Genomic DNA, 24,547 nt, shown 5'->3' with positions numbered 1-24,547 from the left:
TAAATGTCAATACTCATAGGTCAAAGTTTTAGGCACTAATTTCAGCCTGAAGAGTTTCATGTATTCTTGGAATAAAGATTATGAAAATTCACAGATCAAATTATTTTTATGCAATAATATGCCTTTTTTTTTTTTTTTTCCTCAACCAAAGCAATTTTCAAAATTTCCTTGGAAGTTTCTATATCATGTTTTTAAAAATCTGTTAACTAGAAATAATCTCGTAGGCATTTCTATTCAATAGAATGTGAGTTTACAAGAATTTGAAAGGCAGGGCTACTGATCTCAGTCTGTGTCCTCCGTAGCTCTGCTTCAAGCGAGTTTTCAGAAACTAAGTTGTAAGCTAGATAATTGCTGTAGCTCATTCCTAAGGAAAATGCAGTGATAAAAGGATAGAGTAAGGCCATTCAAGGGAGTTTATGAACACACCTTTCCCTCTGTTATGCCAACATTTTGCAACTGCATCCTTCCCTATCCTAGTCTATTTGTAGATTTAGTCCATATATTCTGCGGACACAAATTTAGAGGGAGAAGGATGTTACAAGGACCAATTTTTTTCCTTGTGCTGAAAGTCATTTCACAACTATTGTCAGAGAGATGGAAACCTGCAATATCACAGACCCTTTCTGGGTTTCTGCATTTTTGTGAGGAAGGTTGTTCAGGTGCAATCAGCAATCTTTACACTGGAAAACAGTTTCAAAATCTCAGCAACGCAAACATTGTGAGATGCCTGTGAACTGCATAGACTGACAGTAAGCAAAGTGTTTTCACATCAGAACAGAGCAAAAAACCATGGGCAAGAAAATGCCTAATTGTACGGTAGGTAACTGATTAGGCCTTTACTGTCTATTAGCTTCTTTGAAGTGCAAAGGGAGGAAGCTGTACAATTTTCTTTAATGCTTCTGATAAGTTTTCAAGTATATATGGTTTTTCAGCTGTACTTTTTTCATTGCAGTTTCTCATGTCTTAGGAATTTTCAGTACCTTACTGCCTCTTTAGCAACACACAGCTACTCCTGCTACAGTCTTCCCCTAAGCACTGTATCCAAAGTCTCAGGGTCAGTGAACCACATTTTCACTGAGCCAAAGTGAGTCTACTAGATGAACACCAAGAAAAGATCTTTTCACAAGGGGATTTTCTCTCTCACACTCTTTCCTCCTCTGCTGCCCTGCCCTCCCCAGCCCCCACAGCTTGCATCACATCTCTACTCTTCTGCTCTCTCTGGATCTGGATGCCAAACACAGTGTGAAATATTAACTAGATAATGATTTTTATTTCCCTTGCAGGAGATCAGAGGAGCTACTAAGAAAACCATTGCTATGAAGCAGAATGCAGAGAGCGCCGTCATCTGAGAAGCAGACACCAGCCGCTCTCTGTGCAGCAATGATGTTAATGTACAATGCTATATCTTAATAGCCATCTCAATTGGCTATTAAAATGCAGCACTGCACATTAAAATCACTACCCCACTGCTGCAGGAATACTTACCAAAGATGCAGTCCCTGAAAATTACCTTTCAGTTCAACAGAATACTGCCATGCCAAATAAGCTGTCTCAGCTCCTTTAATTTTCTGCTAAAGAAATAAAACTCTTACTTTTTGATTTTAAATTTACATGATTATTCAGAATGGCATATTCAGCCAAGACAACACAGGCATAGCATGTGTGTACTGCATTCAGCACCTCAGAATTCAATAGCAGAAGTACACTGAACCTCCTCAAAAAAATTATGCTAACTTCCAGAGGAGGTATTATTCTCAGTTTCTTTAGAGAATGCCTTTTAAGAGCATCTGCTTGCAGGTATTGGAGAGGGGAGAACACGAAAATGTAGCTGCTAAGGGTTTGTTTCTGGAAACTTACAGGTTATAAGCAAGTAAATTCTGAAAAGGTAGGATAACAGATGAAGGCTACAGGATGAGTGTAAGGGTAAAAGACATGAATGGACTACAGTCAAAAAGAGGAAGTAGAGAGGTTGATAAGCTGTATAATAAAGGGGGAGGATGAAGTTTAAAGAAGAATTGAGTCTTTTGATCCAGAGAGATGGTTTGTGGGACAACTTTGTCTCATTTTCTCAGTACATAGATTCAGGTGAGAACAAGGAAAGCCACAGAGAGAATGAGGTAGTGAGCTCGTATTGCCCTCCCTGAGTCATAGTAGATGATGATCAAAAGTAGAGTCAAAGAGGTATCTGGAATATAGCAAAAATATGTTTCACTTGCATAAACTTCAAAATGCAGGCAGGGTCTCTCTGCTTCAAATATCTACTGAGCTGAATTGATCAGATTTGAAAGGCAAAAATGTATCTGTTTGATAGGTGTGAGCATCTTACCTTGTCTTTGGCTGCACACAGCTACTACGCTTCTGCTGCACGGTCCAGCCCTTGCAACCATACCAGATCTATCTGATCTGGTTTGAAAGGTAGAACTAATTAGGGATATTTGTATGAAGCCAAGTTTTTTCAAAGAAGAGCTGATCCATAAACATTATGTTTTAAGCACACTAGGAGTCATCAGCTTTGCTTAATCTTTTACCTGGATTCCTTATGTATCTGTGTAGGGGCCAGAGAAAACTGCACCTCTTGGCTTAAGTCAGACATAATTTATTAGCCTGCCCCAGAGCCAGGGGCTCTTGAAGCTGCAGAGCAGCAGCCCCAGGGAATCTGCTAGCAGGGCTGTCCTGGATACTGAGACCTTGAACAAAACAGTCAGCTAGCCCAATGGAGATGACAATGTTGGCAGTTTCATTAGTGGCATCATCTGGGATGCTGACAAGGACATCAATTTCAACTAAAAACCTAAAGGGACAGAAAGTTCTTATTTGTCAGATAATTCAGATATGTGATTTCTGAGATTTAGCCTGAAACCGGTTCTCCTCACCCCTCAAAATCCACACGTGTAAACTAGAAACTGCTTTTTTTGACAGCTCTTCTGCAAAAATTGATCCTGTTTTTTCAATTTAAGTCTTTCTATAAGAATATAACACTGATCAAGCTGTAAAAAACCCCACCCAACTAAATAAGAACATATTCTGAACTAACTACTTGAATGAATAGGGTGATGGTTTATATAATCTACTGCTAGAATTTACAAATATCTGCCATTACAATTAAATATGGAAAATGTTGTATAATTAGCTCTTCAAATAAAAGGCAAAAACACTGCTCTGCAGCAGAGATCACTCTCCCCAGTTTTTAGTCTGACATCCTCCATCAGTCTTCAGAAACACAGTAACACATCAGACTACTGAGCGACATTCCAGCCTACACAAGTGTGGGAGCAAGCTAAGAGTAAGTGGCTCACTGTGCCTAAATTGAAGAAAAAGATTTGGTCAGAAAAAAATCCCTTGGGATTTTGAACTTCACAGAATGGTTGAGGTTGGATGGAGGCTATCTGGTCCAAATCTCCTACTCAAGCAGGGCCACCTGGAGCTGGTTGCCCAAAACCTTTCACTGGGAGGTACTTCTTGTCTTTGTAACTTGGTTACTCTTTTCAATCTCTGTTCAGAAAAAGCAAATACTTCTGAAATTAAGGGGTGGGGAGGGGGCGGGAATAGTGCTCCACCAAATAGTCTAACAGTGTCTAGGCTGGATTCCCCATTATCCAGGACCAAAGCCTTCATGGCTTCAGGAAAGTGTGACAGTTGCTATGTATAACATTGTCCAGCTGTCAAAGGAGACCAAATGAGCATCTGCTTTTAAAATAAAAATAAATCTTACCTAAAAGTCAGAGTCTCTGCAGAAAGGAACACTGTACTCCATCATGCCCTCCCCTCCACCTCCGATTGTGTTTTAAATAATCTGTGCTACTGCTGTATGCAACGCCAATGGTAAGTGCCAGGCAGATACTGAACTAGTGACCTTGGATTTTCCAGCCCATTACTCCTGACTGGTCTCCACAAGACTGCTACGTTGCCACCTGCCACATAACACCTCCTCCACTGTCGCAAGGAAGTCAGACTCTGTTCATGCTTCCCCCGGTCCTACCCCTGTTGTGTCACAGAACTTTTTCTGTTGATCTGCAAATGGAAAGTGATCCAGAGCTGGTAGTGTGCTAAGGATCCTTCCTCCCTCTTATCCCTGCATATTTGTCACTTATCTGATAGGAGGCGCAGAAGAAGAGAAAGGAATATGAGTGGAAACATTTCCATTTTCAGCTTGGTTAAAGGGGTATTTCAAATCAATAAATGCTGCGAGCTTTTTAAAGCAATCAAAAGTCCAGTAAATAATACAATTTAAAATATTTTTTTTGAAAGACACTTAGATACTTGCAAGGCATAAAGATGCGTACACAGTCTGAATGATTATGTCCAGAAAAAAAAGGGTCAAAGCCATGTCCTCGCCACTTGTAGCAATTTTTACATACAAACCATCTTTGAAGTAATTAGCATAGTTGTTTGTCTTTTTATTTCTACAAAAGCAGCTGACAGACTACCCAGAGACCCCAAAGAAAATTGCCTCAGGGGAAGACAAAAGCTGTCAACATTAAGCTGCAAAGATCTCTTTGAGGAGGAAAACAAATTCCCAACAAGAGAAGTTGATATGCCCGCTGATGAGCTGTTCAAATACGAAACACAGACACTTGGAGGGAGCCTACTGAAAACACATCTATAGAAGAAACAGAACATTTGGCAAAAAATTTGGCACGAGAAAAAATGAAAACTGAAAGCAAGCATAAGGATGTGATGGAACTAAGAAATGCTGGGATGCCATACAGAGGAGAAGAACTGAAGGAAAAGCAAATATGCCTAGCAAACTAAATCTGAAAATGTGCTGGCTGGCAACACCAGCTAAACCCAGGCTACTACTGGCAAGTAGTGATGCTACTTGATTCAAGTGTTAAGGGAGCATTTTATGTCACACAAAAAAATGTGGTAGATGTGTTGATATTACTGTATTTTATTGAACTAATACAACAGCAACAAGAAGAAAGGTTTAATAACCTACCCAGGAGAGTTAATAGAGAATTTTCTGTTTCAAGAGCTTTTTCAATTTCTACAATGAATTTCTCAGGAAAACAACAACATTTCCCATAAGCATTGTTCATTTTTGTCTAAATGACTCCATTTTCTATTAGACCGTGGAAAATAAAACAAATCATTTGGACCAATTCAGGTATTTTTCTCCTTGTGGTTGAGCTTCTTGTCTCAAGTTGACATTTCATGACAGCAGCATTACTTGAGATATTTAAATACTTCAGAAAAATTTAAAAGTAAAAATATGAACGTTGTATGCTCTTAAGGTTATAATTCAACCTGTCATGATCCAGTGGCATCTTTAATAGAGTCCTTGAGTATTCCTGTGAACAATTATTTAGGGGGATTTTGTCAACTTATATAGCCTATTTATTCTCATGTCCTAGGGAAGACAGAGAAACCTTGTCATCATTCAGAGGAACCAATCATCTAAAAGAAGAAAGTTTAAATTTCTGTTTTGGGAACTTAAGCTTTCTCTACAGTCACATGGTCTATTGAAAAATGAGGAATCAGCAGAGTCCACAAGTAGAAACTTCTGTTTGAATGTAGGTATCCAGCATGTAGTTAAAAAATAAAAATACCTCTCTCCTACTTCTGCACACATCAGGGAAACCACACAAAAAACCCCTGCAACACACATAAGCAATTAACGAAAGCAGAAAGATGTAAAAATACTTAATCTATATAATTTGATCCCTTTTAGCTGCTTTGTAAAGTAATTCAGGCAGAGCTAAGATAATAATTCCACTACAGGCAATAAGGCAGTCATAAAACAGGGCAGGTAAAGCTATGACAATAATGAAATGATCTAAGTAAAGCCTATTATCTTCATTAATTTTCACTCACTTTCCATCACAGTGGGAAGATATTAACTTGCTAATATCTTCTATCCTATTCAAAAAGCAATGCACCCCTTAAGCAAAAAGTTTAATTATTAATTTCTTTGTATCAGGATTCATAAAATAATAATTATGAATTAAATGCGTGCATGAAGTTTCTGGTTGCAGTGTTTAGATGCTAAATGTGACTGATTGATCTTTAAGAGATTATCCCTGCCTGTTACTTTAGAAACTCTAAAGTCTGCTAAGCACCTTGAAAAAGTCAGATATTTTTATAAAAGACTTCAGTAAAAATAGCTTGACTCATTTTACAAACCTTGTGTATTACTATAATTTTTTAGGTATCTTCAAGATGGGTGTTTTTGTGCTAAAGCATGCTGTACAGGCAGAACTGTCACTACCAGTTTATTCTGTTAAACAAACTGAATAATGGCGCTGCCTTACCTAAAGGAATGCAACAAGAAATTACTCACGGTTTTTCTAAGAGATTTTGTTGAGCAGTTGTTACTGGGGCTCAAAAAGCAGATTCTAAAATGAAATAACTAGCTGCCGTATTACTTCTGTGGAAGCTCTAATACTCTCTTCTGAGAGTATTACAATGTAATGAACTTGATTGAAGCTATTCACTTCAAGTTTCAAAAACTCTTTAACAATAAATAGAAAATATCAGGAGTTAATAAGCACATATCAAAGCTCTAAACCCATGTCCTTTCATACAAAGTTAGACTAAAAGTGTTGCAAACATGTAATTTCATTGTTCACATAGGAAAATAATTGCCTTCTGTAAGATTTCTTGAGCCTGGTAAACCTCTTGTTACACGTATGCCTGAGAAAATCTACAGCTTCTTAAATACATGCAAAGCTACAGACAAGTGTTTAGTTGTGTGTTTTTTTCATGTGTTTTGAAGTCAGTTATTTTAAAGACAAAACTGAAAAGATGAAATGATCTTTAAAAAAAGTTCTCAGGTTTTCATAAAAATTGTAGAACACCAATCTCTTTCATCCTTGTTTCATTATTATCCACATTTCTCATTCATTATCCTTTTAGTGACTTTCAAAAGAAACTGTGTACCCATTCACATGAAGTATGTAAAAGAAATAAGCATCCCAATTTTACTCAAGAGATCACTCAGCAAATTAAAGTTCCTCTATAAATTGTAAAATCTCTAATATTGCTATAAAAGTTACTAAAATCCTCAGTACTTACAAGACTCACTTTAGGACGGCATAAAAAACTTACTATTTATATGAATGCAAGAGAAAGAAGAGCAAAACCCCCAGTAATAACTTGTACTCTTTTCTATAACTTGTCAAATAAAATGCATAATGTACTTTTCAAAAGTCTCCATTGAAAAATTTGTCAAACACCAAAAGTGGACACCAAAACTGTTATACCAAGGCATCAACAGTAATCAAAGATCATATGCTTCAAGTATTTTCAATACCTACAAACAAGCAATACGATCACAGTCAAAAAATCAAATGCCTTGAACTAAAATGCTTGTGTTAGCAAGAAATATAACTCTAGGAAGGTAAAGTCTCTCACAAGATCTCTTTGCAGCAGATGATTAAAAAAAGTTTATCAAACTCTATAGTCAATATACTGGAAAAATATCACCAGAGAGTTCTTCTAGATGTAAAATTTTATTTCTATTGCAGATTCCACTAAAACATGAGAGACTAGAATCAAGATAAATTTCAACTTCAATAAGTATAAAAAGACTTAAATCTGTCACTTTGAAGCCATACGAAGTAACTAAAAGAATCACAGGAGACATGAGAATTATGACTTTGAGGAAAAGCACACATTCAATGGATCTCAACTGACTAAAGTAGATTTAACTGAACAAAAATATAAATCCAAACCAGAAAATTATACATGTCCTAACACATTTTAAATTCATAGCAAAAACGATTTTATTGTTGATTAATTCCAAAATACCTGAATTTCAGCATCTTTAAAAACAAAAAGAGAAAACTGAAAGGACATTTTACAATTGTCTCTAATGTACTAAAACTTACAACACCAATATTAGAGATCATGACTTAATTTTGTCTAGAATCTTACTCAGCAAGATTGACAGGGGAAAAGATATCAGGTAATGGAAATAACTACTGTGACATATCAGAATTTGATTTAAATTGAATTCTAAGTTATATGCGTTGCAATTCAGAAACATACATACCTGTGATTATATTCTTGAAAAGCAAAAGTGTATCAGAATAATGAAATTGTTATTTGCATTGAGGGAAACAAAGCGCAGTAAATGCTCCCAAGATATATAGACAAGACAACTGAATGAATCAAGTCCTTACTAGAACTTCCAGAGCCAGAAATTTTGCAGGGCTACAAAACCCAGATACATAAATCTAGTTTCTCTCTTAGGTTTTGTTACTTTTAAAGGTAACAGCTTGGCTCTTAAGTTGAGCGTGTTAGACACAGTGACTTAAAAATTGGACTAAGGAAGTGAAATAAAAATAGGTATCAATTTTGAAAATCTAGTAATGTGTCCTTGTATAGGATCAAGAGTTCTAATTTGTTTGTTGTAGAGACTGGTATTCCCCAAACAGGTATTCCTGTTCCCCAAACTGGTATTCCCCAAACAAGTGAGACAGGAGACCATGTAAAAGCTCATGAACATGGGCTCAAACCATAGCTTAGAATATAAAATAAGTTTAGTAATGAAGACTTGCTTGAGAACAAACCATCTTCAGTTAATTTATTTATTGAAGTGATTCTCTATTATGTCCCACGTATAATGGTTTGAAGTTTTTACTACTGGTAGTGGGTATCCAGAATGAGAACTCTTTAAATGATGATGATCTAATACAAAGTTGGTGGTTGTTTTTTGTTTTTTTTTTTTTTTTTGTGTGTGTTTTTTTTTTTTTAATCCCTCAAAATCCAACCAAAAACCACAATAAAACACAAACCACTAAAAGAGTGCAATTAGCAAACAAACCAACCAGCATCTAAAAAGACCATTTTCAAAGAGTAGTAGATTAAGTAGGTGATACATGCAACCCAAATAACTACATACCCCCCCTTAAAACCAACCAACCAAAACCATGCCCCAAACCCACCAAAACAAACAAACAAAAGACACCTAGAAGGCTCATGCATAGTCCTGGGGACACCAGGAATAATTTTGTCCCTGAGATTCCAGCAGATTTTTCATTAGATCTTCCAAATATCTACTCAGCAGAAGTCCTTATACTACCTCATGTCTTTCTGGTGTACATTGCACAGGACATAATCCTGACAGATGCCTGCTTATTAATTTATTTTCTGTACTGATTACCATTAAAGCATGGACCTATGTGGCCAGCTAGTTATACATGTCTTCTGATTACAAAATACTAAAGAATATAATAATTTCTCCATTCTGTAGAGCAAGTACAAGTTGTTTAACACTAGTGGATGCTAAAATAATTGCCATGGAGCTATTAACTTGATAGTATGTAGATCTGCACTTTAATTCATTGCATAAGAGCTGGTTGGAAACAGTTGTAGCAGGAGGTGCAACAAAATGGATGAGAAATCAAACACAGAATGTGGCAGACCTTTGACAAAGTACCCAGTAAAGCTCAAAAAGAAAGACACTGAAATACTTTAACCTCATGTGTTTGAGTTGTATTTTGAAGTCAATAATGTCAAAAATACAAGGACAGGTTTTTACCTGGTATGAACTAATGAAGCTCCACTACAGTCAAGGACTATAAGAGCTAGGGCTAAAAAAATCCCAACACAACCCAAACAATTTATCAAAAATTCATCAGAACATAAGAGGAACATCACATCCATTTAAAACAAAGAAGACAAAAATTAAATAATAAGAAAAAAATAAGATAATTCAGACAACACTGGCTGTACAACACCTCCATGATCATATGTGATTCAAACATCCAGAAAGGGAATTTGGGCCTCTGTGGTGCAAGTCTTTTTCCATTTAATGAGATGCAACTCTCCCCTAATTCACTGGAAGTAAAGTCTGAGAGACAGAGGGCAAACTAACTCCTTAGTTACATTACAGACTACTCCCATCACTGATCTTTAAGAAAAGCAAAATCAGGGAAACTGTTACTGAGGATGAGTCTCTGAGTACAAGTTGGCAGCTGAAATTTTCTAAAATTTCCAAAAAATACACATTTACAAGTCCCTGAAAGCTTCTTCACCAGCTGAAAGGATGAATGGTAAATTACATGGTGGAAGCTGCTGTTGCAGAATTGTAGTAAACATAAATGATAGCACATATGTAATATCATGGTATAATACACATAAAGCTCTTTTTAAAAAGTAGGAGGAGAAAAAATGAAAGAATTCACCATCGGGAACAAATACAGAAGTTCTTTTATCAAAACTTCAATGGAAGACAAGTGATGAATTTCAAAAGGGAATTTTGCTTAGCTAAGGAGAATTTAAATAAGAAATGAATGGTGGGTCAACACCTTCACTTTTTATTAGGTACTTCACTGCCAAAAAAAAAAAATAAATCCTTCCTTCCTTCACTGCCAAAAAAAAAAAAAATAAATCCTTCCTTCCTCCTTTGTTTGCACATTCTGCATTCTAAACAGAATGAAAACCTGCCTGAAAATTATAAATTCTCTTAATGCTGTGATTTTGAATTAATATATTACGTTAGCCTTAAATTATCATAGTGGACAAACTAGCTGAGCTGGCTTACTTTCTATACTGGTGTTCCCAAGGGGAAACTGCTGCTTGTTAAAGATAAAATCTCTTAATGTTTCCTTGAATGAGAATATGTAGAGAGTGTTTTTAAAGCATTAACAATATTCTTATTATCCCAATATAATGTTTACATAGTTCGACGACTGTTACCATAGAATAATATAATACACAAATTAGTAAAAATATATTTTCTGCTAAGAAAAAAGAATCTTCCACACACTACATTTCAAATGCAAGTATGCGGTCCAAAGACCATTTATTCTTGTGTGGGCTTATGAACTGTTCAAATTCCACTGTTTACTTGACACTTTTTGATACCTGGAAAGTGAAATAATGGAAGAGAATATTTACTAAGTGGGATTCAAGAACAACTCAGCAGTGCTGTTGCCTTTGATGTGCACTATGCCTCCTTGCAAGAGCAGCAGAGCTGCTGGTGCAGAGCAACAACTTTGGAAGGAAGTGAGCAAAAACGCCCACACACAGCTTTCAAAACCTGGGAGATTTGCCTTTTTAGGTACTGTCTAGGTCTGCACTGATTCAGTGAATATATTTTAAAAATAAATAATGCGTTCAGTTTCCTGGATGCTCATCAATAAGAAGTCCCTAGCACTCTGTGGGAGGAAAGATAAAAAAAAAAAAAAAAAAAAAAAAGTAACTAAAATGGAACTAGAACAGAATGTGGGTGTTTAGTATAACAAGTGCACTTTGACAGAAATGTAAGCAGTTTGCAGAAAGTATTTAACTTGATTGGCAGAAATCTCTTAGAAGCAAATTAGCAATGCAAACTATTTAAAGGAAAATTAGAAATACAATTTAGGCATATTGGATAACCATTAAGGATTGAATTATTTAAAACTGATCATATAGTATGATCCAGCAGTCCTCAAACCTACTAATTTTATTTGAAACATTTACTTCCATCACAATTTAATCAAAGAAGTAGTTAGAGCAGGCGTGATGTGTCTGTATAAATCATATTATGAATTAATGGCCAAACAACAATAGTAAGTGTTCATTGGTCTGTACAAAGCAAAGCCTATGTGCTTCTGGTGTTTGACTTACAATTTTGCCCTATACTAGAATACCTGCATTGGCCTGAGAACTTTCTACCCTGATATTTCAACAGCCTTTATTTTTGATAATGTGTCAAATTATGTTAATTAGAACAGTGAGATCAACATGGGGTTACTCGCAGGACTCTAGAATCCATTTCTTTTTTCCTGAATAAGATGTCTTTTTTTCCTTGTTCATTGTTACAGAGCAATAACCCAAAGAGATTGCTAACTTACAGGGCAGTCATTTTAGTGTCTCAACAATTCTGTATCAAATATTCTAATTTTTCTGTGTAGGAAAAACACCTACTAATAGCCATGAAAACTTGACTGGCTATCAAAATATTCAACAATTTCTCTTTATTTTCTTTATTTAAAAATCTATTTTTTATCCTCTATTGTGAAGAACTACTAGTTCTAGTACCATTACCTAACTTAAGAGTGGAAAGACTTTTTTTATTTGTTCTATTGTTTAACTTGTAGAGTGTTTCTAAAAACAAACAAAACCACAGAAAAACAATACAAAACCAAAACAACCCACCCAAACAAACCCAAACCTACTCCACACATTACAATTCAGAAACCTTTCTGTGAGCAAGAACACACAGAAAGATACAATCTGAATTTATAAAAATATGTCTGTTTCATGTAATACTTTTTTTCCTGAATCCATCAGAAAAAGATCATGGATTCCGAGATTTCTGAAGGTTGTTCTTTACAGTGCTACTGCAACAGCGAACAAATTCACCCAGAGGGGGGTGGAAAAAAAAAAAAAAAGGAAGAATAGAAAAGCTAGTAAAATTATAATCTTTGTTCATTGAGCTTCTGGTAAAAGATGATAAAATACTAACTCTCAAAATACAGATGGAAGATATCTCCAGGGAAATATCGAGGTTAAGTAAGGACCAAAACATTTGCAGGAATGACCATCAGGTGATTTGTCTCATATCCATAGAACCAGTAAGCCTGAAGCAGTCTCATTAGCTGTCCCATCAGATCTCTGTTGATGAATATCAGAACTGAAACGTGTTGACTAAGAAACATGTTATTTTCCTGCTTCACTGATCTTAAATGTTTGGAATGTCAGATTAAGATAACTTGTGATATTGTGTTTAATAATCCAAATTGATAACTGTGGTTTACCTGCTATTCCAAATAAGAAATGCTTTATGACAGAACATAATACACCAGAAATAATATATCCAGTTTTTCTTCTTCAAACAGTTGCAGAATGAAAGTTATCTGTATTTTAAAAATAGTATTACACACATTCTAATTTAATTTCTCCAAAGTCAAGTCAATTGGACAACACGTGCACTTCCTGACCTGTCATGTCCTGCACTCAGCTATAAACATATTTTATAATTATTATGTTTAATTAGCAAGGTGGGAACATGAATTTCATATAAACTTGTTTATAGAAGTATCTGTATACTTTGTGTATATTAAGCAGACCAGGAAAGGCATAAACATGCCAGTTAAAAGAGAACTCAGTGAGGTAAAATTCCCACAGGATGTATTACATTTCAAGTCTTTGTACTTTTCTCTTTTTCAGCAAGTTGTCTGCAATATTTTCTCTAAATAAATGATTTAATATTGAATTCTATTTCCTTGTTCCACAAAGTTTCTGCAAACAGCAACCTTGCAAGAAAACCCAAAACAGATGTGTAGGGATCATTCACTTCATGCCTAATACTTCTGTCTTTTTGTGTCTGCTGAAAAATCAGTGCAAGAAAGTGGTGTCTAATCCTACCATTTTTTCCTGCTATTAAAAAAAAAAAAAAAAGAGAGAGAGAGAGAGAGAAAAGGCAATACAAGTCAACAAGTTTTTCTGAAGAAACAATTATTTTCGATTCCTGTACAAGGAATGGGCAAAGACTAAGCTACAAGGGTGAAACTACGGAGCAGTCTCTGCAAAAGGAGGAATCTGTGGTGTTCAACCTTGCACAGTTACCCGAAGACCTTTCTGTTTCATATGTTAAAGTTTCTCACACAAAAATATTTTTTATGCACAATGGGCATCTCAAATAATTGAGGAGGAATTCTAGTATTATATTCATTATTCTCTATACTTTAATAATAAAAAATTAAGATCTTGGAATAAAATACACCATTGTACAAATGTTTTAAAGATACAGTAACTATTTGAACTGATGCACTACGGATATGCAAATTATCATCTACATACTGTTTGTAATTCCTATGGTTCCCAAGCTGCCAAACACAAAGGCTGCTATGGTACTTCAACTCAGCAGACTACTCTATAAAAACACATCTGTTATCAGCACATTAATGAAAAGGCCTTTCCATAATATACATTAATATGTTAATATGCTCGATTTTATTTTTAACTTCTGTCAGTTTTCAAGCAAGTTTTTGACAAAGAAAAGTTTAGGAAAGGAAGGATGAAAAAAACCCCAAAATTGTGATCTGGGACAAGAGAAATCCACAACCTTGATAAATCTGCAGTATTTCCTGGTTTAGTGTGTCTGGGTGCATTTAGCAATTTAATGTAATCTAATAAAGATAGGCTTTTTAGTTCTACTTGTGAATACAATCATCAGAGTACAAACTGAATTACTTATCCAGGTGAATCTATAAATTATACTAATGTGTCCGGTTATTTTACCAGTTTTGTAAGTTCTTTTAACCACTTCTCTACTTAGCTCCAACAGCTCTTATTTTTTAAGTTAAAGATAACCTTACCCTTACCCATATGAAGATGAATTTTCTAAATCTGTACCACTGCTGATCACACACACATATTGTGGCACCAGAATAACTTGATTAGTTTTACCTGGGACTTTAGCAGAGAAAGAAAGAATAAATATTTTAAAAAGTGGTGGTCAGCTTGACAGACGTATGCTTGCTATGTTTTTTTGTGAATTTGCTATGAAGAAAATGAGAGGTAATTTCTAACTTTCTTGAAAATGTATGTAGACCAAGTTACCAGTCAATGAATAAGTAAAGGGAAGACAAGGTGTTTTCATTGTGCAGGCAGACACTGCTCCAGCACCCCTATTTTTTAAGCTCATTTTAGGTAACAGATGGACATCCAATGTAACACAGAATATATACACAGAATTTCAGTAAACTCTCTGCAGTTCTTGCTCAATCCTTTATCTTTCCATAAAACAGAAACTAGATAAATCTGGATTAATGTAGTAGGTTGCCCTAAAGTTCAGCAAATTCCAAACATAGGAAGGTGTTCTTCGCAAATTCAAAGACTTATTATCAATAATGATTCCACAAACCCTTTTAAAAACTCAAAAATCAGAAGCTGATCACCGCATTTTGATTGCACAAAATGTCTGAAAAGCCTCAATAACATAGTTTAAGATCAACAATTCAAACTAAATAAAAATAATAAGAAATTACTGAGTCTCACTAATAATCTCTCTTAGAGGGAAACTCCAAGTACAACTAAAGAATAATTCTTATTCTCAAAATAAAGGTTGTTTTTAAAACAGACTATTGCCAATAATCAAAATCGAGTAACAATCCAATAGTTAACAGCACAACTGAAGGAATTATCATACAAACTGCCCCCTTCATATCCCACGTCTAATGCTAATTTACCTGGCTTTTCCAATGTCACTTTGAACTTGTATATGACTACACATCTGAGTACTTCCATCCTCAATATTTGCATAAGTTAAAATGAAAAAATATAGAGGTTTTGCCACGAACATAGCTGTGCCAGGTAGTGATGATTTAATTTACACTGATTATCTTTTTAATTGTAAATTTAATGGCATTGATTTATCTTTGTTGATACAGCTCATGAGGAACTTCAACACAAAGAATGGAGTTACACATGTATAATATTGATGGGAACAGAGGATCAAGTGCTGTACAAAGATGAGATATTGATCAACAGGCCATGTCTAGATGATCATTATACAGATCTTCAGAATAAATAACTAGAAAAGCATGTTCTAAATAATGAAGGATATTCTTCCAAAGTCCACAAATAGTTTAAGTAGCACTTGATGACGTAAGTTAGGTTAGTTTTCCCAGTGACAAAAAAAAAGTTCAGATATCAGGAAACTTTACCTTGGAAAATTTTGCTGCATTTGAACTTGAGGTTTTTACTTTCAAAAGATATCCTACAGCCCAAGTATAGCACCAGAATGTCCTGTTCTCACCTCTCATCCAATTCTTTGTTCTTTTCATGCCTATCTGTCCTGCAAAAACATTTCTTAGTTCCAGCCGGTGTTAAGGGTCCTGTATACGTCAAAGGACATGAACCAAACTTTTGAAGCTGAATAAAACCTTGAAATAATTGAACGCCTAAAGAATACAGTATATATGGGGAAGAGAAAAAAGTCACTCTATATATTTTGTATTTTCTATATTCCCTCACCCCCGCAACAATACATGTTTCACTCATTTTACTAATTGTCACCAATGTTGTGCCAGCAAATTTATTCACTACTGGAAACAATTTTAAACACCTTCAGTTTTTTTATAAATACTCTATCTTCTTTTTTCTTCATTTATTGTTGTAGCACAATCCTCCCAAGTTTTAGTCCAAGTGAGATAAGAGTTAATTTAAAAGTTTACAATTACGGAATTAACTTCCAGTTCTGCAAACATACATGTGCGTTTAAGTACAGGATGGCCCCCCAGACACCAGAGAGCTACTCATCCGAGGCCAAAGTTTTCTACTGAGAACGCCTAAGTGCCAAAATGCAAGCCAAACATTTTATATCACAATTATTTATATGTATTAATATCTAAAAGGAATAACTACTTACATATATAATACTACTTCAGGTGACGGGGGGAATAACCTAATAACAAATAATGTCCACATTGTCATTTCTGTGATACTTCTTTTCAACATAATGCATTTCAATAGATAAAATGATATTAAATTTATAAATACTTGCTTAAAGTTAAATATAAACACAGAATACAAAATATGTATTCAATTGTTATTAAAACATTTTAATTAAACTAGTATTAGTTAAAATTACACAATGAATGCATAGATTTAGATGACCATCATGGAAAATATTTTGAACAAATGAAATATATTTATGTGAAAAACTATTCAAATGCTAACTGAAAATATATATTGAAGGGAACCAACTAATTTTTAAAAACAAGCCTTTTAATGTATTTTTTCAAATTATCTTTGTCTGATGCTTGCCTCCAAATATAGCATGCAAAATATCTTTTCACTACTGGTTTATTTCAGAAATTGCTGCTTCTTCCTTCATATAGAATTTTTGAGGATGAATTGCTAATCAAACTCAAAACAGTCATATGAATAAAGAATAGTAAAAAAAAAAAAAAAAAAAAGAACTATTCATTTAAGGGAAGCAACATAAGTGACCGGTGTCATTGTTCAGATGATTAAAAAAAAAAAAACCCTCAGTGTTGTGCCTTCTTACACTAATATGCCGCACAACCTGCCAGGAACTAAAAATAGAGGGGAAAAAACCCCAAACAACTAACCAACTAAACCCCTAAAATGAAGCCCTGAGGATACAGAATTCAAATAGAAGCCTGAACAAAATGAGTAAAATACCCAAATGGAAAGTTGAGGGCAAAAAATTCATAGGACAGCCAGACAGCAAGGACTGAATCCTGGGAGCAAAGCAGTGAAATGATGCATGCAAATAAAAACTAATTGCTTGAAGACCTAGAAAAGACAATACGAACACAGACATAGAAAAGAGTATCAGAAAATCTGGCAGAAGCCTAGCATATAAAGTGTTGGCCTTTTCAGCAAAATGAAAGGTGTTTCATTAGGTTCATGTAGAACATAGTCTTCCAATTTTAAGTCATATAGTTGTTTTTCCTTTCAGAGATTTAGACAAAAAATTGTTGTAACCTGTAACCTCAAAAAAGAGACAAGATACACAAAATAGGGTATTTCAAGGAGAAATATTATGTCCTGGTGAAATACTGCAAAAAATATAAAGCCTGAAATGTTTTAGGTTAAAAAATAATAGGGAGAAGAGAGAAAAAGGAGCTTCAAACTAATTTAAGCCAGAGATATTTTGCTTGGGTTTTCTGCCCGCTTCTGCTTCTCTACCCCTCTGATGTTGCTGAATTACAAGTACTGTAAGTAAATCAGGTTTAGCTGAAGTGATGAATGAGCAGATAAAAAAGGAAGTAAAAATCCTTTAGGATGCAGACACAGGAAATTAAATTCAAAGTCCCAGAAACCTTGGTTCATTTCTTTCTAAGAACTTCTGAGGTATTGCTAGTACACATTTTTTTTATTCATCAGTGATGGTAGTTTAAAATTATCTAACCCACTGAGCAAGAAGTCTGTCTTTCTGTCAGGAGCTTTGCCCTGATTTGGGGAAAAAAAAAAAAAAAAAGTAGTATATAATCATACACATCGTGATTGCAGTAGTACATACTTACATTCAAAATTCACGTCAATATTGTCTCCAGTGAAAACAAGGCTGACATGGCAAGCTTTCTCTCCTTGTCTTAAAATTGTTCAATATTCTATACCTAAAAAGTAAAACTATGTATACCTACAAATTAAGAACAGAAACAAAGAAATATAAGAACACCAAATCAAAACAGAACAAGACAACTGATTCTAGCCACAGCTTAGTGTTGTGGTAAACGTGGAAGACTAAGACCCTAATTCGCCAGCCCAACCATGAATTAATAAATCAGTGTTGAATATCCAAGAAGATGGCAAGTTGCAATGACTGCCTGAGTCAAGGATTCATAGAGGATTATCCACACAGAAGAAAGAAACACCTTCATAAATGTGAGGTATAGGTTGTATTTTTGAGCTAGGAATTGCTTGTAAAGTGAATTATAACACACAGAAAACTTAGCAACAAAAATTAATTTCTCCCTTACCATGTGTGGAATGGTGCTTAACCTGAAATAAAAAGCTTTTTGTACATCAAAAATTCTGTGAATGTACTTCCTGATTTTCTCCATAGAGATCTGTACCAAGCATAAGCTTCTTAGATCTCTTTGGTATCAGTACTTAAATCTACTGGTGTTTATACAGAAACCTTCTCCCATCTACTCCCTCAGTCCCACATTTTTATTTGAGCTAAAATCCCAGATTGGAAAAATAAATACAAAAGAAATTCAAAAGCAAACAAAGCTCTACTTACTATTTAATCACAGGGGCATAAGCACATGAATTTCTCTGGGGACTGGGTTCAGGACTTCTTGAGGAAAAACAATATTTTTAGTGGGTTAAAGCACCATGTTTATTAACCTGAAGAATGATAAATGAAAAGTCAGATCTAGTGTGGATTTGGTAAGTACTCACTTAACGCTTACTGCCAGGAAACAAACTAATTTATAAAGCTTTTGACCGAACTATTGTGCATATAAGTTTGTCTCCAAGGATAAAACTCAAACTGGAAATAGTTTGAATAATAGCGTAGTGACACCTACAATAGCTCACCTATAAAGACTTGTAAGAAACAAGGACAGGTTATATTTTTGTGTTGTGTTCCAGTTAAAGTGACCTTTATTTCATAACTAGTAGGAAAGTTTCCAAATAATGCTTTAACGCTTGGAAAGTTCCACAAGTTGCATCAAATTAAAAACATGAAAAATACCAAAATCATAGAATCACAGAATGGTTTGGGTTGGAAGGGACCATATGAGGCTCAGCAGTCTCTTGGTGACACCCCTGACACGAGCCCCTAGTAAGCAGCACACTTGAGGGTGTGTCTGGTTGGCAGATGGTGCCTCCATACCTCGCAGAAGAGAGTTACCTACTAATATCACCCATTGCCTTTTTAGCTGCACTCATTGTTACATGTGGAGCAGATCAGGCTCTCCATATGGGAGCTTTAACCTCTCTTATTAAAGATGCCTCAACACATTGAGGAAATATTTGGATGATTTTTTTTTTTAATTGTTTTATTTCTTGACTGCAGTGTTTCTAACTCCACATCATCAATCCACCCTTTCCCCTTCAGCCATAGGAGATTTATTTGATGCACACTGATGGATTGATTTAGTTCAGACATCACGTGGTTTACAATGGTACCAACTTGCATTTTTATTTAAGGGAAAGCTTGTTCTTCCTTAATTCTTCATCACTCCTCAAGCTCATCTATAAAAACAGTGATCGCCACAATGGACATAAAATTCAGACCAGGTCAGCACAGCAAAACTCTTAGCTTCACCTCTTGTTCTTCACTGTCCATTTTTGTCATCAAAAAGAATGATAGCTGCAGTGTATGTAACGTGAAAAATGAAAATTAAGGACTTGCAACAGAATATGCAACAGAATGGAAAGAAGAAAAAAAGTTTAGGCCTGAATCTTGATATATCTAAAATCATGGCAAGGAACAACTATCATGTACAGTTGAAAATAAAATTAAATTTCAAAATAGGCTAACAAGTAACAACTGCTTTAAAAATGCAGTCTATTATTTTTTCCATGGATCATAGGAAAATACCTCAACATTCATAAGCTGTGTTCGTGTTTGACTGTTTTCACAAGTAAGAGATCTTTTCAATATTTGAAGGAGCAATTGCAACATTCAGTCAAGGTAATAATGATTTAATCCATTACTCTAACAGCATTTAATCAAGAGGTGCTGTAACTCTTCTGCATAATGACTTCAAATTTTCAAGCAACACTGTTTCCCTTTTTTCTCAGCCTGAAGCAAAAGTGGAAGCAGGTAGAAACCAATACTTTATAATTTTATACTTTGGAAAGCATGTTTAAGTTAGAGGAAAAAGAGTTTCCATGGGCTTTTGTACCCCGTATGTTAGTGGTCAAGAATCAAGAAAACATAAATCATGCTGCCACCTGAGTCTAGAGGTGATATCGAACAACAACAATCCCTGAGTTGCCAAATATGTATTTTGGCTTTCTGATTTTATTTATTTGTCAAGAAGCTGCAAGAATCTGAGAACAGCCCTCTCTTAAAGGATAATGACTCTTGACAGCAAATACTTGTCTTTCTTCAAATTGTTTTCCTGTTGCTGACAGCATTCCAATCTTCTCCAGAATTAGCTTGAATTGGTTTTCTTTCCTTACAGTTCCTGTTTTCTTCAGGCTTGTGGTTAGCTGAAAGATAGTCATGAATGTAGTATACCATAGAAAATACTACTACAGAAAAAGCTGACACTACAGCCTACAGTAGTATCCCACAATACAGCAGTATGAGGCAAATTAATTGACCTGACCATGGAAGGAATTGAGAAGGTGTGGGTGATAATTCCAAAGGCCATGGTACGTTGGGGTAACATTTCAGGACCTCCATGTCTCAAGCATCAACCCTGTTATTCTGTGTCGCTTGGCATTGGGTCATGAGTGCTGTGAGCTTCACATTACAATGGCTTACACAAATGAAAACCTGAAGAGGAGGGCACATCGCTTCCCAGGTCAGTCCTCAGTCTCTGCTTTACTCTCCACAGGCTTAGAAAACAAGGGAGATATTTACCTTCACCCAAAGAGCAGAATACCCCAAAGGACCAGACTTCAGGGACGTAAGCATATGACTTGCTAGGAACTTACATTTTGAAAGACACTTTTCAGAATTACAACTGATATAGAAATTAGGCATTTATTTAGAATGTCAGGATGATAAATATTTGAGGTAAAATGGGAAAAAAAATCCATAGTAAATATACTTATTGAGGTTTATCCTAGAATGGTAACATAGTCAGTTTTCCATCCACTAATACCCCCAAATCCTTCTCCACAGGGCTTCTCTTAATCCACCCTTTGCCCAGCCAGTATTTGTGCTTGGCATTGCCCCAACCCATGTGCAGGACCTTGCACTTGGTCTTGCTGAACTCCATGAGGTTTGCATGGACCCACCTCTCAAGCCTGTCCAGGTCCCTCTGGATGGCATCCCTGCCCTCCAGCGTGTCAGCCGCACCACAAAACATATGCATAAAGGAAACTACAAAAATCAAATAGATGATGCACAAGTGGTAAAGTAGTAATGTGAAAACATAAAAGCAGAATATAGCATGAAATATAAACAGCTGTATCAAATATTCAGTAACAAAAAGGCAAACCTGTAGGACCACATTATCAAGAAAGCCTGAGCATGCCCTCCATTTCAGCAGAAATGAAATCCTTTGCTGCATCTGGAAAATCCAGTTAGTAACAGTTGAAAGACACCTTAAATTCAGATCTATTGGAAACAGCAATCAAGCTCACTGATAACCTTGCTTATAATCAGCCTTCTAAAATAGCAGTAAAACCCCAAAACAAGGTAAGTGTCCACAAAAGGGCACTTTATTCAAATCATGATATATCCTCTCTTGTAGCATTAAACATGAAATATACCCCCTACATTTTAGGAGGGAGCATAAGAAAATATTCATTATACCAGAAAAGAAGTTATTATTATACCAGAAAAGAAGTAGAAAAGCACCTTCTTCTACTAATTTTCTAAAATTAAAAGTGTGAAAGTGTTGTCAATAGAGCTCTGTTTAATTATCATGAAAACTTTATTACATTATATCAAAGATATCACTGTTAATTTATCCAAAGTTAAAAGAAGGTAGTGTGACTAGATAAAGCTTCCTGGTTTTTTTTAGTAGATTGTTTGGTTTGGGTTTTTTTAATGTGGTAGACAAGATAAGAAGTAGCTCAGAAAAAGAGAAGCTTTGAAACAGCTTTTTATGAAAGCAATATATTATTTTCTGTGGAAAACCAAACACATTAATAACAATTCAATCTTATTTTGTAAAGGGAGTCTCTGTGATGCAGAATTCCAGCTATGTATCTTACTTGGTACTACTCAGCCTTTTATTTTGAAGCTTCTGGTTTCTTATTAAAGAAAATGTAAATTGCTCTGAAAATGTTCTCTGTGTACAGGAACAGGCAAATCTCCCAGGGAACAACCTACATCTCTCAGGCTGTGACCAATCATTTGGCTGTTGAAATTAAAAGATACTACAAAGTCTCAACTTTTTAGAAAATGACAAGCTCAACTTCAGAAATATAAATTGACAAATACTTGAGTTTTATTTATCATGGAAGAAAACAAATTCTTTCCTATTTTTTACATTTTCTTCATACCCCAAAGGATCTCTTGCATTTCTAGATGTATTGTATGCAGTGCCCTGAGGGTACTTCTGTTTGTATTATTATAGGTGGCTTTAAGAGCACAGAGGGAGGCTGAGCAGTTTATCCTGGGTGAACTGTGAATGAGATGGCCTGTAATACAAATGGAGGCACCCTGAAGGCACCACTGAATTTGTGTGTGTGCCTATGTATCTCTGCGTGTGCAAGCTTTAAAGCATAACCAGGGCAGAACTCTTTCAGACGAACTGTTCTCTAAAGGTTGAAGTCTCAAAAGCTTTTTTTTTTTTTTTTTGTACATGTCTTGGCTTGCTTTCAGCATTATCAGTTTCTCTGATAACAAAACTATCTTTGTTTTTTTAATGTATTCAGGGCCTTATGGTTTGAAAATTTTCCCTTACGGTGACTGACTGTCAAACTTGTCATAAAATGCAACCTTAAGGAAAGTGATTACATTTAAATGAATTAAAAAATAGCTCTTCCATTAAAATTCAAAAGGTTCTCTAAAATACTTGTATTGAAATTAAGCACCTATACTTTATCTTAACTATTTCTTTTCATTTCAAAGGTAAGAACCGATATTTACTTTAGGATTGTTTGATATTATCAATGTAGATTCAACTTTCCCCAGCTTTAGACCAGCTGAAGAATTTTCTGCCCTCATCGTAGGCATTAGATAACTAACATTTGTTCTTCCCAAACAAACAGAAAAAACAAAATATAAATTCACATACTGTTATAAAAAATTGTATTTTGTTTAAAAGAAGACTTAATTACATTACCAGAGTGTTTAAAGAAATCCAACTGCAAAATTAAAGTGACTTTATTGTTCTTTGTAATACCACAAAATAGCAGAATTTAAATAAAAACAGTGGATCAGACCTTGCAAGTGTCCGCACTGATAGGAGCCTGACTCCTACAAATAATGCAATATGAATGGAACAAGTAATTCTTTGTAGGATACACAGCATTAGACCCCAGGTGGTATTCTTATTCTTCCGTTCTTTGATCTAGTCCATGAACATAGACTTCCACTTTATTTCAAGCATAAGTGGATGCTTTTTATGTATCAGTAAAAAAGACAAACAATAAAGCTGATTTTTGTTTGTTTGTTTGTTTGTTTTTTTGTTTTGGGTTTTGTTTTTTGTTTTGTTTTGTTTTGTTTTGTTTTGTTTTGCTGTCATTACCTAGGCAGCTGTTGGCCAATAGAGCTCCAGCATGGTCTTACTGGGCAATTGTACACAAGTGTGTGACTTTCTACCAAAGAATAATTTGCATGTTTTAGTTATTTATGATCTTGTTTCCTTAATTAACCAAGGTGAGTCCAATTCAAAGTAGCCTTTAACATACACCTAGAGGACCCCATAATGCATCCTTTGTGAGCAGAAATACACACAGGAAACACTTTGTGCCTTCAGGCTGCAAAAGGCCATGGAAGGCATAGCTGTTACTGAGAGTGGCTGATGGTGGAATGTTGTTCATAAGGTACTGCAAAATGTCTAAAAGTCATTTAAGAATTAAGCAGTTTTAGAACTGTGCCAGTAGCAGCATTCTTTCCTAAATATATTTAAATCATACCGCACAACTGTTAGTAAAAGTATCTGGACCAAAAAAACCTATATACCAAACTTGGGATCAACCACCGCAAGTGTAAGTCAATTTTAGGTGAAAAAGCAAGATATTTTGTAAGAATCCACATTAATAACTGATTGCTACCATAAGAACGCTGAGATGTTTTTAGGACACAAGAATAATGACAACAAAACCAGAAAGCTATTCCTTTGCTTTTTTACATGGTTTATGTGGTTTTATATGAACAAATTAGTTAAGCATCATGAAAAATTTGGTCAATATCTCTGATTTTATTGTTCATTCATTCCAATTGGTGCTGTTGGCATTCAGTTATAATGGGCAGAGGTTAGGAACAAAACAGGCATTAATTTTCCCTTTCATTTTTCTGATTCTTTGCTAAGTGCTGCATTTTTAGATTTTC

Source organism: Tyto alba, unplaced genomic scaffold (assembly GCF_018691265.1).
Source record: "Tyto alba isolate M040663 unplaced genomic scaffold, T.alba_DEE_v4.0 Super-Scaffold_23, whole genome shotgun sequence".
Classification (NCBI taxonomy): domain Eukaryota; kingdom Metazoa; phylum Chordata; class Aves; order Strigiformes; family Tytonidae; genus Tyto; species Tyto alba.
The sequence above is the reverse complement of the archived record's forward strand: the minus strand, read 5'-3'. Positions refer to the sequence as shown.